Genomic DNA, 19,986 nt, shown 5'->3' on the forward strand with positions numbered 1-19,986 from the left:
CCCGCTTCAGCCGTGAGTGGTTGCTTCCATGCTGCCAGCCCTTCCTCCTCTCTGCAAGCTGCTGGCTTTCTTCCATGGCTCCCACAGAGCACCTCCTTTTGGTCAAGGAGAAGTGCAACAGAGAAATGCTGCACTTGCTTGAAAAGATGCGCTTCTCTATGTCTTGTGGATTCTGGCTGCTTTCATGACTGCTGCCAAGCCACTTCAAGGGTATTAGTAAGGAATAGAGACTGAGATGTCTTTTGGCTATACGCCCTTCATCTGCACGTGTACAGAACACCGAAGGGATGCACCACTTTCAATAACACTTATATACGAAAGTAGCATCACCCTCGTCCTGCGAGCTTTAGCCAATTTACACAGCTTAGTCGGTTGTGAGTTTTATGCAGCATTCTGTGAGAAAATTGTTACAATAGGTAGAATAGCGTTCTCCCTCCTCCCGGAAGTAAGATAAAGATAGTATTATAGTGCTTTGGTTACTGCAAAATCTATTAGGTTTGTGAGCAGCTACAGTCAATTTAGTTTCAAAGCTCATGGCAAATATATGATTGACATTCTGGATTTAGCCCAAATAATAATCTTTAGAAAAAATACACTTGATAACACAAATAATGGTGCCCTTTCCAACAAGCGCTTTAAAAGCTCAACAATGCTTCTCTTCGATAAAATAAAACGCACAATGGAAACAGGGATGTAATTCAATACACAAAATATCGCAGTCACCAGAAGAAAGTGAATTAGCAATGTCAATGCAACACGTGAGGCGTGAGGATGCACTCAAACACTGCAAGCTGCCTCCAGAAACCAATTTCGGCAGCTGTAACACGCCGTGCTCGACCAACATAACAGAAAAAGCTTCTGTTTTATTGCTGTTGATACTGTGAGCAATTACTGTATCTCAGCAGGAAGCTGTGCCCGGAGCGTCAACCATCTTAGAGCAGCCTCAGCGCGCCCGCTCTCAGGTAGCTGCTAATGCGCGCGCCGGGGCCATTCGCAGCCAGGGTGTGATTAGGAGCCAGGAGATAAAAGCCAGCGCTGCACCCTTCTGCAGCGGGCCAGGGCTCTTATTATCAGCATCAGATATCACACTTGCCCTGAAGGCACCTGGCGGGTGTAGAGATTGAGCACCGGCTGTTAAAAGTGTAATGAGGAGCGCACATCCGGACTGGCCATAGTCCGCATGCCTTCAAGCGTCGACTGCCAGAAGGATCCATGGCATAAACGGGAAGACGTGTCGGGGCAAAACGGACAATGCTAAGCAATCTATAGGGAGTAACTCCGACTTCCCAGTACCCAAGCTGCCTGCTCAACGTGTTACTCCCCCCCTCCATCTCTAAGGTCACGTCGGTGCTCCCCATTCACCCCGTCCAATCAGTTGGCAGGTGTCTGGGTTTACGATGTAACCTTTGCAGCCGGCCACCCAAACACTTTATCCTATACATGAAGATACACGACTCTTACGTGGGGTAATATGGCTGCTGTCCAATCAACCACACTGATTAACCACTGCACGCAGGCGGGAAATCGAATCCACGTAACAGAACATGATACCATCTTGGTCATAATTCCTTCCTTGTCTACATTTGGCCTTCCTTGCTGTCCTGTCTGGATATGCGTGGGTGAGGGGTTGTGGCGCTTGTATTCTCCTGCTGGCCCTCAGGTCATTTGGGTTTGCAAGTGCCAAGTCTGGCTCCGCTGGGAAACCTCTCACCTAGTTTCCTGTTGGCCACGATATTTGGCATCCAAGAGCTCAGGGAACTGAGTCCACCCACCTCATGTCGTTTGCAGGCCGAGCACCTTTAGATTTCACTGCCTCTGACCTCTTTGCGTCTGTCCCCTGCAAAAGTCAGCTGGTACCATTCCTTTTGTATGAGGGGGAAAGCGACCACCATACGCGTACCAGGTAGGCCCGTAATGCCTGATGGCTGGTACCCCTTCCACCTTTACTGTCCAACTGCAAGCGCCTTATTGGAAACTAATTTCGCAATTGTGCAGCCACAGCGTCTTTTGCATAATTAAAGATTTTCAACATTTGCCACATGACCCGCCTGCTTCATTATATGCAGATTTTAACAAAAATAGTTTGTAGCTCAAAGGGTTGAAAAGTTATGAAAAACGCAGCAACACGTGTTACTGCGCAGTGGAAGGCCTTTTGCAAAGCTCGACTGGTTACCCTTCTGTGCTTATTGCTATATGTGGGTGATGAACCAGTACTAGTGAGGTGCAACCAATGACCAGGCAGTGTTAAAGAGTAATAAAGATGACAAAATAATGAAGCAATGCGGTCATAAAATATGTTGCACTACGCCGCATAATTTGCCTCGTCTTTCTGAATATACTCAACCTTGCAGCACAACCTGTCCCCCCCAGTGCTGCATAAATTCAAGTGGCCCTGCCTAATGGTTACTTTGAAGGTAGCCACTAGCCTTGTCCAATCAATCTGCTGCTGTCGCTGACCAGAGGTGTGTTGCTCCTTCATACTCTCCTGCGGGGGGGGGGGATTTTATGGGACGTCCCCCCTCACCCCCATCCCTTTTGTACGCTACAAAAGGCCACGTCCGTCATTTGCCCACCAGCTGCCCCTCTGCCCGGTTACAGCTTTGTCCCACAGAAAATCATGCTTTGCGCGCCGGGCCTCCGCACTGATCCATTTGACAAACCAATCTAGCCACCCATTTTCAAAACCGTCGATGAAGGGTATGCCGAAATAAGAAGATTTGGACAGTGCAGAGAACAAGTTATTTTAACCCCTTCGATGCGGATGATGACATGGAGCTGTCCTCAGCACCAGTGGGCGTGTGCAGAGGATGTCTCAAAGCTGTCCTAGCACACCCATAGGGAAAGGGCTGGCGCTTACCCCGTGCGCCGCCCTGCAACATGCTCTCACCAGGGATGGCATTACTGCCACCCTGCCCCCTCCCCTGGCAATCTGTTGACATCAGGGATTACTCGCAATGAAATTGTGGGGATGGAGCCCTTGGGCAAGGGTAGCTCCCCTGAGGGAAAAAAATATTTTCTATCGGTGTTTCAGAACCCCCAGCGTTCCATTTGGTGCTTTTTGCAGCCGACAAACCCACCCACACTTTTCCCCTCTGAAGGAGGGGGGGGGGTTTGGAGGGGCATTCAAAACCCATTAAATGCCAGGGATTTTACGTAATGAAATTGCAGGGAAGGACCCCTCGGGCAAGGGTTGCTCTCCTTGGGGGATAACTTATTTTCTTTTTAAATCTTTGTGGATTTTTTTTCCTTTCAAGTGGGGGAACTTCTTTGGTGCTTGCTGTGTCTGTGCAGAGTAGGTGCAGTTCATCTTCTGTCTTGCTGTGTCTGGCAAGTGAGTGGTATTGGATTTTTTTGTTTTTAGTATACATGTCTGTGTGCTTTGCACAGACTGACTTTTCCTTCCAGATTACTATATGGCAGTAGTTTTACTTTGGTTAAGCCACAGTTTTGTTTAATACTTATATACTTACATAATGTTGATTATTATTGACTTATTTGTTGTGCTACTTTTATTAGTAAGGATTATGGCAAGCCGCAGGATTACCGTTTTTAATCGCTAGGGACCGAGGAGATATCGGCCACAGCCAGTTCCAAGTTGGGGGTAGTAGTAAAATATAGCACTATTCGGTGTTCAGTGAGTTTTCTAGACCCTTTGACCCCTGTGCCACTGCACCTGCTGCACCATTCAAATCATGGCCATAGTGCCTGCAAGCTAACTGCACTTGTGACAGCTTCCGTACTAGTAAAATATAGCAATCAGTGTATAGTGCGTGTCCTAGAGCTATTTGCCCCTGTGCTGCTGTACAATTCAAATCATGGCCCTAATGTCTGCTAGGTAACTGCAATTGTGACAGTTTGTTTAGTAGTAAAATATAGGAATATTGGCTGTCCAGTGGGTTTCCTAAAGCTTTTGGATCCTATGCCACTGCACCATTCAAATTAAGGCCTTAGTGCTTGCAAGAAAAATACTTGTTTACTAGAAAAATATAGCAATACTCAGTGTTCAGTGGGTTTTCTAGAGCTTTTGGCCCCTATGCCACTGCACCTTTAAAATCATGGCCCTAGTGTCTGCGAGGTAACTCCACTTGTGACTCCTTGTTTACTAGAAAAATATAGCAATAATATGTGTTCATTAGGTTTCCTAGAGCTTTTGGCCCCTGTGTCATTGCACCTGCTGCCTCATTCAAATCATGAACTTAAGTGCCTTTCAAGTTAACTGCACCTTTGGCTCTGCTTCTTTAGTAGTATAATATAGGCACAGTTGCAGACGGAATACATAATTATTGTGTAGCTAAACAAACACAAAAACGTTCTTAATAGTTGGCTTTAACCCCTCCGCTGCTAAGCCTTTGCCCCCTCCTGTGCTAAGCGTTTTTTTGGCTATTTAGGGTAGTTCATGTTTAGGCCTCCATAACATTTTGTCCACATAAGCTATCCACGCCAATTTTGCATCCTTTTTTACAACATCCTGAGGTTTCTAAAGGTACCCAGAGTTTGTGGGTTCCCCTGATAGGGACTGAGAAACTAGCCAAAATACAGCTACAATTTGGGGTTTTCAGGAAAAATGGGGAAAAAAGGTGCTGCAGAAAAAAGCATCTGTTTTTTTCCTGCAAATTGCGTCGACAAGGGTTTGAGGTGCTAAAATCACCATTTCCCAGCTTTCAGGAACAGACAGACTAGAATAAGAAAACTGCATTTTTCAACAAAGTTTTGGCATTTCACTGGGACATACCCCATTATTACTATTTTTTGTGCTTACCCACCTCCTTCCAGTTAGTGAGAGAAACAGGTGTGAAACCAATGGTGGATCCCAGAAAGCATACATTTATGAAAGTAGACAAAATGTAGAATTCATCAAGGAGTCATCCGTGAAGATCCTTCAAGGTTTTCGTACAGAAAGTAACAGTTGAAATAAAAAAAATATTGAAATTGAAATAAAAATGACAGCAATTTCTGTCCATGTTTCCTTCGGTATTTTTTCCTCTTTGGCAGACTTTCAAATGCAATATACCATTATGTCCTCTGGACCCTTCTGGTTGCGGGGATAAGTAGGGCTTGTAGGTTTGCCAAGAACCCAAGGTACCCAGAGCCAATAAATGAGCTTCACCTTGCAATGGTTTTTCATTGTGTACCAGGTATCCAGCAATTCATTTGGTAAAATATAAAGAGGGAAAATATCACGGAAACCTATGTATTTGCAAAATGGGCACAAGATATGAAGTTTAGAAGCAGTGGTTATTTGCACATCTCTGAATTTGGGTGTACCCCTACTACCATGTGAATAACAGGTCATTTATCAAAATTACTTCTTTCTTACACACTGTTATGGAAGGCACAAATGTAGAGAAAGACAATTGCCAATAACACTTGTTCTGCTATTCTGTGTTCCACCAAGTCTCCCGATAAAAATGGTACCGGATTTGTGTAGGTAGGCCTAGTGCCCACGACAGGAAACGCCCCAAAACACAACATGGACACATTACATTTTTCCACTAAAAACTGATGTGTTTTTGTAAAGTGTCTAAATGTGGATTTTGGGCTCTAGATCAGGTGACACTTAGAGAAACCTAGCAAACCTGTAAATTTTTTAAAACTAGACATCCAGGGGAATCCAAATGGGGTGACTTGTGTAGTTCTCACCAGGTTTTGTTACACAGAATCCCTTGCAAAATTTGTCTTAAAAACACATTTGAGGGGAGCCACAATCTTCCTTCCACCCAGCATTCCCCAGGTCTCCTGATAAAAATGGCACCTCACTTGTGTGGGTAGGCCTAGTTCCTGCAACAGGAAACAAAGCATATTGTGGAGACATCAAAATTATCCATCACAAAACGACCTAGTTTTGCAAGTGGGTAACGTGCATTTTTGGTCCCTGGCATGGCGACCATCTAAGGAAGCCTACCAAACCGAGATATTTTTGAAAACTAGACACCCTGTGGAGTCCAGGGAGGTGTGGCTCGTGTAGATCCCCTAAAGCATGGGTACTCGCAAACATTTTCCAGAGGGCCACAAAACACTGTCTGTGGCATGCCCGAGGGTTGCATTGATGCCAGTAGGCAGAGACCCTCTGGGTCTGAAGGCACCACAACCTAGTCTTTGCACAAGATGTTGGCCTGGCGGAGGACAGTGGCTGCTCTGTGGACAGAAACCTCTAAAGAGGCGATATACAGACTGTTGTGGAGGGGTCGCCGAGAGGCCCAAGGACGTGGCCATAGCCCAGGAGTCCTTAAAGCACTCCAGCGCCAAATCTGCTTTTTCGGCAAATAGGTGAGACTCATCGAAGGGCATGTCCATGAGGCTTGTCTGGACATCCCCAGAAAAGTTCGATGTACGAAGCCAGACGTGGCGTCGCAGGGCCACCATCCACAAAATCACTCTACACAGCGAGTCGGTCATGTCCAAACCACACCTGATGGTAAACTTTACCGCATCTATCCCGTCCTTAACCACTTGGTAAAAAAACCAGCCTGTGAGTCCTCTGGGACCTGAGGCAGCACCGAATCCCACAAAGTGTGGGAGAATCAGCCCAATAGGCATGAGTTGTTTACCGATCTCAATGCCAAGCTGTTGGAAGAAAACAAATATTCTTCCCAAGCTGATCCAGCCTCTTTGATTCCCTATCCAGGCTGCAGAAGGAAAGGCACCATTGGATGTAGATACTTATACTACCAAGCTCTCTGGGGTAGGGTGTTGGGTAAGGAAACTAGGGGCAGCCAAGCTGGGTGATGGCAGCAGCCGATTGTCACGTCCCCAGCAGGACATCAGTGAGGACTTTATTAAAGGGCAACATCTGTTCGGATGTGGAAGTCCCCGGCTAAGCACCTTTGTCAGGATGTTAGTCTTGACCGGCACTGTAGGCAAATGTAGGTCCAGGTCCTCAGCTACCCTACGCACCACCACTGGGTATGAAGCAACCTCCTCCATAGCCACCATAGGAGGAGAGAGCATGCCACCATCTGGTGAGGTATCAGTCCACTGGCCTCTCCTAGTTCCTCAGACCAGTCCAATGGATCCATGGGGATCTCTGGAGGGTTCAAAGACCCCTCCCCTTCTTTACCAGTGCCTGGCTGTTCAAGAAAATGCTCAGAATGGATCCGGCACCTGTGGGTGCCCTTGGCGCCTAAATTGGCGTTGTGTGATGTAATTCCAGATCGTCAGTGACTAAAATGAGGCTTGCACCGCCAGTGGTGCCGGAGAAGGCCGGCTGTGAGAGGCCGGCGACGTTCCAGATCCAGAATCTGATCCACAAGGCCCCACCAAATTAGGGTCTTAAGCCGCAGGCGTGGAACAGAGTGGAACCTGATGGGGCTTCTACTGATCCAGCGGGGTCCAAGGGCGCTCCAGTGAAGACGGCCCGCTCAAACACGAGACACGAGGCCCGTGTCTCATTCAGAGAGAGGGTCGCCCCGGCTTCCGAAAAGGGAGGGAGGAAGGCACGGAGTCGGCCCTGGCATTGGTTCTGTGGAAGCGTGCCTGGAACGTCAATGTTCCAGAGTTGCCTTGTCGGCCACTTGGACTTCTTGTGCCTCCTTCCCGAGTGCAGGAAGACCTAGAGTGTCACGAAGAGGACTTCGGTCTCCTGGAGCTGTCCTGCGACCTTCTCCTCGACCGGACTGTGACCTCTGAGAAGTCACACCGGCAGATGTCGACTTCCGGTCCGCCATGAACTTCAGGGACCGCTCCCTCAAAGCTTTCAAAGCCATGGCCTGGCAGTCCGAGCACAACTTCGAATGGTGGTCTCATTACAGACACCATAAACATACCTGGTGTGGATCAGTCACTGACATGGCACCTTGGCAGGCACCACACGGTTTGAATCCGGTCTTTCTCAAGGTCATCCTCTAACAGACAAAATATCTCAACAAAAAGGTTGAAAGCCCTGTAAAAAAAGACAGAGGGTAGCTCTGTTCTGGATCTGCCCTTAACCGGTACAGAAGGAAATGAACTGACGTACGCGCACTGGGTGGTGTTGTGATGTCAGACGGCTCCGACGACGCCACGCAGATCAGAATGATGCCACCTGACAGCACGTGCAAGGGTATTGGCTCAGCAAAAGTTGGGATTCCAAGCTGATGCCTAGAAATTTTAAAGGTAATGAATATGCAGCTAGAAATCTCTATCAGATAAGCATCCTACACAATGCAGATCACCTTATCAAGAGCCAGAAGAAATTTGACTACATTACTAGGCACTAAAAGAACTTCCCTGACTGCAGTTGTCATGTCCACATAGACTTCAAGACCAGCTGTATCACCTCCCAAAGTCATCAGAAACACCCCTACATATCTGGCAGACAAATTACCTGTCTTAGACAAATAATGTTAGGCAGGGAGCATAGCCAATGTAGTAAAAGACCACCACATGGCAGACCTATACATTAGAACTACCCCTATCCTCTTGCCAATTCGAAAAAATCTGAAGAAATCTCTTCAGGGGAACACTAGCATCTCACTCCTTTAGCACCTGTCAAACTCCTTCCTCACATTAAATACTTTAGAATACCTTGAACTACAGCCCATATGCCCATTGCTACCCAAGTATACAACAAATGTGGTATGTGACATCTTGAATGTTATCCAGGTTCTTTCACAAAGAAACTTCAGAACAGCTGTTAGCTCTCGTACTCACATCAGGATGGTGGTAACTCCCTCCTTCATGGTCATCCAGACTACACAATGGCACCCCTTAAAGGCATTATTCTTGTCACAGCTCCTCTTGTCAAGGGCCTGAAAAAATAGGCTCATACGTCACTCCCATCATGGTGGAACACCATTTACTCCCCTTGCCAGCCGGGACCATCTTCAATACCAGTTGCACTATTAACAAACCCATCACAAACACCCATGCTTATCTTGTAGAAAAGCTCACACCTCTGGTGGTTTTAGGCATACTCGCTACAAGGACACCAGACTGCAGACTAGGAAGTGTTATGATTTTTTTTTTTTTTTTTAAAGCAAGGCGTGCCTTTTCCATCTATGTACTTAGGGCCTGGAACAACATCCCCATATTCATCAGGACCACCCCAATAATGCTTGAATTTCGGAGAGTTAAAGATCACTACATTACCATGCATTAACATTCCACAACTCACCTAGCTCTATCACTTGCTGACATTATGCTCGTCTTTGATCCTGTACAGTGTTCTGCTGCCTTTTGGATAGGTTTGATAGAAATACCGTACTCCTAAATCCATATTCACTGCTTTGCAACTGGACCATCTAAATGCATTCTACGACCTCTTGATGTTTTTTACATATATTTTATGAAAATTATTTGAACAAAACCAAAACAATTGAAAACAATGAGTATTCAAAGTACCTGTTCATGACCTATACTAGCCAAACCAAACCACATTGTGGCTTCCAGGGAAGGGCATCAAATAGTTTGAATAAAAGGCCTTATTACAGAACTGAATAGAACTTAAATTTCATGAGGAGCTCCCTAGCAGTTCTCAGCCAGAGACACGACAACAAAGCATCAGGCTTAATAAAGGAGGGATGCCGCAGAAAAGTCTGATACATACACGTAAGATTTCTAGCCTCCCTTGCAAGAGCTTCCACATATTTTACATGCATGAGGGGCTGACTTCGCTTCCTAAGCAGGCCCCTTTCATTAACCAGGCCCCACGCTGTTACCTACACCAGCACTATGAATGGGGGCTGGGAGAGGGCGAGATGAGGTGACATGCAGGCGGAGATATGAATGCCCTGTGGAACCCCCTGCTCAGGCAGAGTCGGAAAAAGGTCATGTGGGCATCATGGACCTGAAGACCCCAAGCAGACCAGACACTGGGCTACCACTGATGCCTTGCTACGTCTGGGAGCAACCTCTCCTCGCCGCCTCCTTGCTTGGACCACTCCACGGCAGCGAGTCTTAGTGCTCGGCCATGCCTGCTGACTACTGCCACATTATTTACAGACTCTGCATTGTGGTGCTCCTCGAGTGCACGCCGAGGGGTGGGGTGGGCCTGCATCTACGAGGTGGGCGATTTGCCCCTGGACTGTACTCTGTTGGTTGTTGGAGAAACTGACTCACGAGAGAGTTGATTCCCCTACCCTCAGCCAGTGCAGACGCATCGTCCTGCGGTATAGCGAGGCCTGGAGGTCGAGGACTCACAAAGTGCCCCGATAAGGGCCCCCCTCCCACTGACGGACCTTCCTTGGGAGCCATGATAGAGCCTTATCTGGCAGCCTGATGTGGTCTTGTGGGAGACCCTCAGCCCTTGAGAGAACCATTGCAATTTTGGGGAAACTCCTGCTGCCACCTTAGGCGGTCTCATCAGCTGGAAGCACCACAGAAAGGCCTGGACAGAGAACTGGGCACCCTAGGCTGCCAGGCTTTAACTCTCGAGCGTGCTCACTCTTAAGCAAGGAAGCAGCACTAGTGTGACTATTCTAAATTGGATCTCCAGGACGCTGCCTGTGACAGGCTGCCCTGCTCTTCTGTCCCCTGGGTGCTGGAGGGGGCAGAAACGAGTAGCTTAAGATGCTCCCTTGGGGTGAGAGAGGCCCTGTGCTGAGATACCTGGAGATCCCCCCCACTGCTCTGTCGCAACAGGCAAGGTGACATGAAAGCGAGACTTGGATGTGAAGGGACCGACCCTGATAGGTGCTTCTGCAGACACACCGCTGTTGCCCCTCCTCCCCATGACATAATGTAGGGCATCATTGCCTCTAGGGAAGCGTTAAAAAACAAAATCGACACATTGGTGTCAGTATTGGGTATAGAGGACCATAGAAGTCTTGCTGAGAAGGTCACCACTGTAGAGCGAACAAAGGCAGAGATACACCTGGATATCTCAACTATACAAGAGAGTCTCACTCTCATTGAGAACAAAGTGCAGACACTTGAAATCATAGCAGAAGACAGCAAAAACGGTCTCCCCAATCGTATTAAAGGATAGAACACCCTGTCCTTCTTGGAATGCTGACTTCAGAAGGAAGTGGTTACTGAGGGCCTGCCTATGCCCAGGAAACAGCTCTCAGGGTCCCAGCCCACTCACCTACTCCCGCCCCCCAGCCCCCAAACGTGTGCCACCATGCCCAGTGGCAGCTAGACTCCTTTACTACAGAGACTGATCATATCCTAGCCCAGGCCAGAGCCAAGAGGCACACTCGAGTAGACAACCACAAGGTCAGGATCGTCCCAGACTTTATAGAGGAAGCCCAAAAGCAAAGGTCTCCGTTCACTGACACTAATCAGCAGCTCCACCAAACTGGCCTGCAATACCCTATGATGTTCCCTGCCTGCCTACTAGTGGTGACCCGCGGTAATGCAATTCTGAACCCCACAGGTGGTGTGGAATTGGGTGGAGAAGAGCCAGAAGGGAAGAAGAAAAAGCAGCGAAGGGAAGAATCGCAGGGGAGAGCCCAACTGATTAGGCGCAGAGAGAACACTGGGCAGTGAAGGTGGTGGCGGCGACTAGGAGTAGAGCAGGACCTGGTTTGACCTTCTCGCTGGAAGGGGGAAAGCTCAGATCTATCCAGCAGCGTCAGGACCGCTGGAATCTCAGATGAAGAACTGCCTGAAGACACACCTCACGTGGGGGATGAACTTATCAGAGCCAGGTGGTGAACTGTGAGATTTTTTAATTAAGTTGAAGTGATAGTTCCTGCCTCCTTTGCTTTGTGGTTTCTGTGGGTACACTCACAAATGCATGTTAGTTGTTTGTGTGTTTGTATGAGAAGACCAGCCTGCCCTGAGGTGGGGGAGTTTGTGGGTTGGCTATCGGTTGATTGAGTTTAGGGGATAGGTCTGTGTCCTGAATGGCTACTTCTTTTTATGCCATGGGAGACTCCCCTTGATGGGGGCCCTACTGAAATCTCCAGGAGTTATTGGATTTATCTTCATAACACGCAATGACGACCTCCATAACAAAATCCTGACTTGAAAATTGGGACTGCCATTACACAATATTTCGATGAACTACTGGGACCGCTGCGTCTCAGAGGAAATGGGTGTGTATAAGGTGGTGCTTGAGGGTCAGTGTATATCAGAGTCAGTGAGAGTCAGGAAGACCCTGCTGCAGGAAGTCCTGACATCCGAGGACATGTTGCACCCATATGAACAACGCTTGGCTAGGCGCCCAGAAGTGCAGTCTGACCTTCTTGATGCTAAGGAGACGGTTGCTGAAAATGTTGAGAGACTGCGCTGTTGGGTTATCGGAACTATATGTTGTGATTTGATGTAGAGAGGGGCCACACTTGGTCGCTGCCTGCACAGCTAGCAAACCGGGTCAAACATGGATCGGTTATAGTGGAACTAGACACAGTTAGTGTACCCAGGGTGTAACGCCAGGAGGATATCAAACGTGAATTTTCTGAATATTATGCCACTCTACAGCAGTGCTGTGGAGAATTCACTTGCTGACGGAGGCCTTTCTGGCACCCGACTCTCCCTACCATTCTGCCAGAGAGGACAGAGGACTTGGGCGGGGACATTACCCTCCAGGAGATCTGAGTGGTCATCAAATCTATGGCCCGAAACAAAACACCTAGGACAGACAGATTCCCAGTGGAGTTCTAATCCGCCTATGGGGAGGACCAGGCCCCCAGACTGGACCTGTACAAGACTGCCAGAGATACTGGCACGCTTCCACAATCAACCCAGGAAGCCCTGATCATACCTCTATTAAAACTGGGGAAAGCAGCCCATGACAAAAGAGCCTATCAGCCATTATCAATGCTGAACAATTATTGTAAAATCTTAAGTGGAAATCTAGCAACCTGCCTCCTTCTTTATATGCCCACTCTTATCCATCAGGGTCAGGCGGGATTTATCCCAGGCCGAGACATGACTCATAATATTAGTAGATTCTTCATAGTATTAGAAGCCAATACTTATGACAGAGCAGAGGTCTGTAGACTTCGCTGTTGATATAGAGCAGGCTATTGATAGCTTGGAGTGGCCTTTCCTTTATAGCGATATGACCCATTTTGCCTGGGTCATGGGTTTATAGCTTGGACCAGGTTATTCTAATTGGACCCCTTAGTCAAAGTCTGGCTAATACGCTGGATCTCAGACAGCTATAGACAGGGCTGCCCAATGTCGCCTCTGTTTGCCCTGGCCATGGAACCATTGGTTTGCTATGTCAGAATTGGGGACGTATGTCAGGGACTCTAGGTGGGCATTCAGACCCACCACACTACATTATAAGCAGATGATATTTTGCTTATTTGACATGACACAGAGTTGGATCTGGTAGGCGCCCGGGACCAACTAGGGCGCTTTTGTTCCATCACGTTAACTGATGAAAATCCTGCTTATTCCGTACGCAAGCTTCCAGAGCTTCTCTGGAAGGCCTAGGGGCACTGCAATGGGAGTCTCGCTGCCTACCTTATCTGGGGGTTCAAATTTACCATGACCCCATGGATTCAATACATAGTTTTAAAGGCATGGCCATCCGTGCCCTCCAGGCCAGTGAATATCTTTGGGGGACACTTCCACTGTTCGTAGGACAGGGTTCCATTGATGTAGCCAGGGCATGGCAGACACTAGTGAATATATTACAGCACCCTAAATCCTCGACAACTGAAGAGCTGCAACGCTTCCTCCACAACTCGATAGCAGTTCCAAGTGGTAACCCCTGACAAGAGCCTCATACATAGGAACGTCCTGGAGACAGGAATATTTAGGAGGCTGCACTGTCATCAGCCACTGGGTAGACTTTCCTCCGCAGCAGCACTGATACACACAACCCCACAGAAGCGGGGAAATGATAGGACACACAGCAGGAAGGGAAATTGAAGGGAGTTATGGCTCTTAGTTCAAGGAGAGCTGCAGGTGTTTGCATGAACGAATGGGGCACATCTTGTTTATGGATCATTAACTCCTTCCTGGGGGACTGTTCGGTACTTGAGTTGACATCTGTTCTGATGCCTCCTTGCTTCTTCTAGATAAATAGATCACTGCTGAACGTGGTTATCAATGTAACATGGAGATGTGCCAAAAGGTCATGTATTTTCTTGTCAAAAACTGCAATAAAGTCGGTTTACAAAAAAAAATGTTTAATGACAGTTTTTACAAAAATACTTCTCTGCAAATTCTAAACAAATCTTCTATACGATAGAACCTTGGCTCAGACTTTATAAAAGTTCTTTATTCTCTACACTGTGGAGTTATTAGGAGGTGGGCTGTAAAATACCAAAGCACAATGCACTTCAATAATTTCCTTCACTAAGAAGATCCGGGGATGCCACTAGCCCTGAAGATTTCGAAATAAAGTTAAAAAAGAAAAACGTTGAGAATCTAGAACAACCAATGGAATAAGGTAATGAAATAGGGGGAAGTGTCTCATCAAGGGCATGTCCATGGAACTGTAGGACAGAAACAAACTTTGGACCTACACGACGGCCGCTATGAGCATAGTCAACTGGTAACTAACGGTACAGCTACAATGTTGAAACAAAAATGACAAACAACATCACTTTCAATACTTGTGGAGTGAAAGAATCACTGAAACAGCCTAGCTCTGTCAATGGAGATATATATGTGTGTATATTTATCTATCCCTCTCGCTCTCTATACATACATATTTTTATATATATATATATATATATATATATATATATATATATATATATACATACATATATACATATATACATATACACATATATATATATACACACACACACACACTTGCCACTGGACTGGTGTGATCTTCAGGTCACAAATTTGCCATCAAGGCAGTAAACTGAACCAAGTAGCAACAAGTTACTGATATGGAAAAGGCATGAATGAATCGCTATACAAACTGAAAAGAAACCACAGCATAAAAAATATTGCTTTCAGACAACAGCATTTAAAGTGAGAACATTAAGAAAATTATCACAGGAGAGGTTTCATAGAAGATGTAACAAAACCGAAAGCTCGGCAAAAAACCTTAGATTAACTCTTCTATGTAACAAATGCAGAAAACTTAAAAACATTACAATGTAGCAAAGCACTAGCATTTGTTCTATGCCAAAACATAAAAGCACAAAAGAGATTATCAAGGGAACATTTACAATCTTATTGTAATGTAAACTCAAAGACAGATCAAGCAAAACATCAGTGGTAGGAAACTATGAATGAGACAGCAATGCCAACCAGCAAATGGGGAATAAAATGGAAATAAGAGAATCGCCTAAATGAATACTTTCCCTCTAAGACAACTGGAGCTTCCTTTAAGGGGTCATGGAGGATGGTGTTTTCATCCTGAAATAAAAGGAGGGACCTGCACATGACAAAGAGAAAACACTTCAACCGTTTCACAAGGCCAGCTAAGAACAAAACTTTCTCTCACGGTCTTCCAAGAAAAGGCCTTTTCCTCAAAGGGTCGAAGAAAGTGGGGACTTTTCCTCCCGGGATGATCTAAGAGAAAGATGTCTCACAATACTTCCACACTGCTTTTAAAACCTTTATCTTTCATTTTAACAAGTAAAATGGCAGTCATTTTATTAGCATAAGTGACAATACAAGTACGATAACACACGGGAGAGTCCACAGTGAAACATTCAACATTCTCATGTTTAATCTGCCACCCACCATGAACCAACTAAACCTGATACATTCTACCCATCCAGAGCCGCGTGTGTGGATAAGGATGAGAGGGTACACCAGTTCCCACACCTGCAGTATCTGCATTCTCAGAGTCATCAGGGCTAACACTATGTTCAGTGTCTGTCTTTGATGTTGCAGCATTGGGGTCTAAGAATCTGTCGCAAAGGGCTCGCCAACTACAGGGTGTCTCTTCGACTTTATCATCTTGTCTGCTTGTACACATACCACCTCTACCAAGGAACATTCGGCCACATCTCTATGCCATTGATCTATCCTTGGGGCTCGCTGAGACATCCATGTAATAGCTACTCCAAGCTACACTAGTATTATGGTTAAGTGGGTGAACTTGTATGCAATTTTACGGTCCTTTTGCCTTTTGACATTACCAGCAAACAACACTGAGGTATAAGAACTACAGGCAGGTGGTTGACCTGCACCATGTCGTCCACCACTCGTTCCCAGAAAGTCTGCACTGCGCTACAGTTCCACGCCAAGTGCAGGAAAACAGCCTTCTCCGCACAGCAGCGGGGACGGGGACAGGCGCATGGCTGGGTCCATGCCATGCGTTGCAGATCTCTTGAAGTAAAGTAGATTCTTTGTAGGAAATTGTAATGTATCGGTCGGAAGCAAGCATTACTACAAAATGTCTGTGTTCGCAAATTTATGTCCAGTCCCCATTGTCAAGGGGCGTGTCTTAAGTCGGCACCCCATGCAGCACGAGCCCACAGTTGCGCCCCGCCACGTCGGCACTCATGGATTTGTAGAGAAGCATAATCAGATGCCTACCCAACCCAAAGGTCAGTAATATCCTCATTGTGTGGGTAGTCTTTAGTGCTGCAGACCTGAACGTGCTACCCTGCACAATTCACAAAACACACTCTGGTTAGCCACTGAGGTGTACGTAGCCTTTTTACTTAAAAAGGAGGGGGGGGGGGGGGTGCTTTATGCAGTCTTTTGCCACAAACTAGGAGGGGAATTTCAAACAGCCACTGCTAAAAAACACTTTAAAAGGCCAAGCTGCCTGAAACAGAGTCTACAATAAACAGGCACGGGTAGCAGTAGAAAACACTTTTACACAAATAATAAAATTTCCCAGGAAAGTCTGGGGCTCCTTACCTAGGTCTCCTGGGAATCCTTGATCACTGGGCTGTATTAGGGCGCAGTGAAAAAGCTGGGCTCACCAAATGGAGGTGTCTGTCTTGGGGTTCCCTCCACAAACGTAAGGGGGCAGGGAAGGTGTGGGAGGAGGGCTCAGGTTGCCTGGGACTCAGAGAGCCAATCAGTAAGGCCCAGTCCCCGTGGGAAGGGAGGAAGGAGCCGCTGCTCTACTTAGAATCTCCTTGGGTACAGACAGGCTAAATCCACACTTCCAAGCTAGCAGAGTATGTATGTAGAATTGTGATGTATGGTCGGGAGTGAAAGCAAGATTAAGACCTTTTGGAGCAAGAATGGAATTATTTCTACTGCAGTTTCTCCGGTGTCTTTTATGAAGTCCCTAGCCTAAAATTTAAGCATCCATGCGACGACTAAAGGACCTGTGTGAAAATGCAACAAGACACTTGTGGTAGTTGAGAGCCATTTCTGGCAGGGTAGGAGGCCTGCCAGAAGGAAGATGTCCCTAGGACCACGGAGGACTACTTTGGGTCCAACCACCCTCAAATCCGCTGGTAATTGGTGTCAGTTGCAGCTGTCAAGCAGGAGGCGAGTGGTATTGTCTGGCAAGGAGGAGGAGCTATCAGAGGGGAAATATAAACTGAGAAGATGTTTTCAGATGAATTGTCTTAAGTTTATGGATAGTGCAATGGTGATTGTAAGTGTAAGGACAGTGCTGTAGAGAGTGGAATAAGGCCAGAAGTCTACTTCACAATAAGTATAATGCTGAAATGAGACATGGAGCTTCCGGCAGAAATACAGTCAACGGTGAGTCACAAATTCTAAATTAAGTTGACTGTGGCACAGGATAGACCCTTTCCAGGGTCTTGTGTGCTTTCTGCGTATCTGCATATTTTATGGCTCACCCCACAGTGTGGACTGAAGAGGTGAAGTGAAGCTACTCTTTCTAGCACTGTAGTCAAGGTGTCTTGTGACAGTCAGCAGCACTAAGTAGATAGGGACTTTCCACTTGTGCACATGTGGAAGAACAGAATATGGGGTTTGGGACCATAGCAGTGCAGCTTGCTTGTGACAAAGCCTCCCCAATGTCCTGGATTCCAAACCTGGTTTTTGGAGTGGAGGTGCTAATAATGTAGACTTGGACTTCATTAAGGAAGGTAGAAAGATGTTGTTTGATTGGGGCAGGTCTAGAGATGTTAAAGAGACTACCCAAGGCCTCCTGGTTAATTTAGAAAGAGAGATAGAGCACACGCCAAGGACATTGGAGATAGTCTCACAAAACAGTCTCGTTGCTATTTTGTTAAAGTATATGCGGTGTCCTGAAATAAGACCATCACCTGCCTGGCATTTGTCCAATTGCAATGTTAAAATATGACCCAGTTAATTATTCACCACTGTTATTTGGAATTCATGGAGTTCCTACTATTTTGTGTGACTTAAGAAAAAATCCTTGCTTCAAATCAATTTGATTGTTGTTTCTTGTTACTGACATGTCACATACATATTATTGGTAATGTATGTGCCTTCTTAGTAGGTTTCGGTGTAAATTAACTTCTGTTCTGGAATTTCTGGTTAACGGTTGTGGTGTGTTGAATACTTAGTAATGCCAAGGCAGGTGAGGGAAGTTTAAATTATTCAGCTGTAGGTTGTTTTGAGAGCGTACTGTGAGCCTTTACTTTTGCTCTCTGTATGTTTTGATATGAAACAATCTAGTTAGCAGTGGGGGGAACAGTGTCAAGTACCCATCTTTGTGCTGTTGTGTTTATATGTGCCTGTTGTACATGTCATAGTACTTCAGATGTGGGAAAGAGTAGTACCCTGTAGCAAAAGACACAAGCGTAGTTCATTTGTGTATCTCTGTGCGGGTGTAAGCTTGAAAAGGAGCACTGCTAGAGGTAGCTTGCAGGGAGTACTGTGTGGTGTGCATGGTTGGGTGAAAGGTAGTACTCTTGTGAGAAGTTGCACAGGGAGTACCCCATAGCTTTTTCAGTTGTGGAAGAGTGGTACCCTATTGTGAGGTTGCACAGAGAAGTCTCCTGTAGAGTGAAAGTGTGGGGACTTGTAGTAGTTAGTGTCTGTTGTGCGTAGTTTGTTGATGGAGTACCTCTTGTTGTGCAATATGAAAGAGAAGTACTGTGTTGGGAGAGTTTGCAAGGGGAAGTACTTGTAGAGTTATAATGTGGGGAAGTGTGGTACCCGTGTTGTGGGTGAAAGCCACATGTTTCGCCGGAGGGCGTTTTGCAACAAGTCGCTCTGTGCAAATGGGAAAACTTGGTAGGTGTGTGGTACAGGAGACAGCGGACGCTTGTGATTGTAGTGTGTTTTATTTACTTTGCATATCATAGAGATGGTCAGTGTTGTGTTTAAATGGTAGTGTGTGGTCTAGCTCTATTGTGTTGCATTTAAGCAGTTATTTACCTGTTGATGTGGTGTGTCTCACTTATGTTAACAACTGCTCTAGAGTTTGTTTTGTTGTCCATTTTTCAAAATCTGCCTACTGAAGGCAGTCATCATTATGTTAAAAGGACTTAACAACTTTTACTGGTGTGCTGCTCGTTGCAGATTAAGGCACATATTTGCTAAGATTTTGTGTCTTTATTGTGTCACGTTTGTGATGCAGCCCCGATGTAAAGTGTTTTTTTAGGTCGAGCCTAGGCAGGCGTTGTCTCTAGGCAGGTTGTAATTTACTTCTGAGGGCTTTAACAACGCCCATCACTTTTATTCGTTCCTTGGCCTGTCTTTCAAAACTCCTGTGGTTTGTTAGGTAAATGCTTTAGGTCTGTCCTGCCTTGAGGCTGTTTTGTTACCGCCTTGGAGACTGACCCTCCTACATGGATTAATGCATGATCGGCCATATATCTTAGTGTTGGTGCACTACTTTTTTCTTTTGCCTCTCTGCTTCACCCTCATGGTGGTACGTTGTCTCTTCCTCTGGCATCTCTGTTTCTTTGTGGTATCTGCACCCGACAAAGGGTACAAGCCTTCATTTTCACTAATTTATATAGGGGGAACTCGACCTGAAGGTAGGAGCGCTTTACCTGAGCATCGGTTATATCTGCAGCCCCTTTCCTAAATTCTTCTCAAATTTAGTACAAACTGGCACCTTTTAAGTAGGACAAAAACAAGGGAAACCTCTGCCCCGCTCTTCCAGGCACAGCGGGAGAGCAGATGCTACAATATTCACTGCACTCAGGGAAAGTCGCCCCATAATGCTTTGCAGGGCCTTCCTTTTTCAAAACATTTTTGCCCATAACTCAGCCAGTTGTGGTCCTAGGACAATGGGACCACCACCAAAACAAAGTGCAGCGTGCGCTTTCTGTCCAGCTCATC

The 19,986-nt window shown here is 46.3% G+C and overlaps 1 protein-coding gene across 16 annotated transcripts in view; it reads right to left on the reverse strand.

The window, feature by feature from the left end:
• The window catches only part of RERE (arginine-glutamic acid dipeptide repeats), a 798,532-nt gene that overhangs the window by 528,237 nt on the left and 250,309 nt on the right, over positions 1-19,986 (reverse strand). The window lies entirely within an intron of this gene.

This window comes from Pleurodeles waltl, chromosome 6 (assembly GCF_031143425.1).
Source record: "Pleurodeles waltl isolate 20211129_DDA chromosome 6, aPleWal1.hap1.20221129, whole genome shotgun sequence".
NCBI classification, from domain to species: domain Eukaryota; kingdom Metazoa; phylum Chordata; class Amphibia; order Caudata; family Salamandridae; genus Pleurodeles; species Pleurodeles waltl.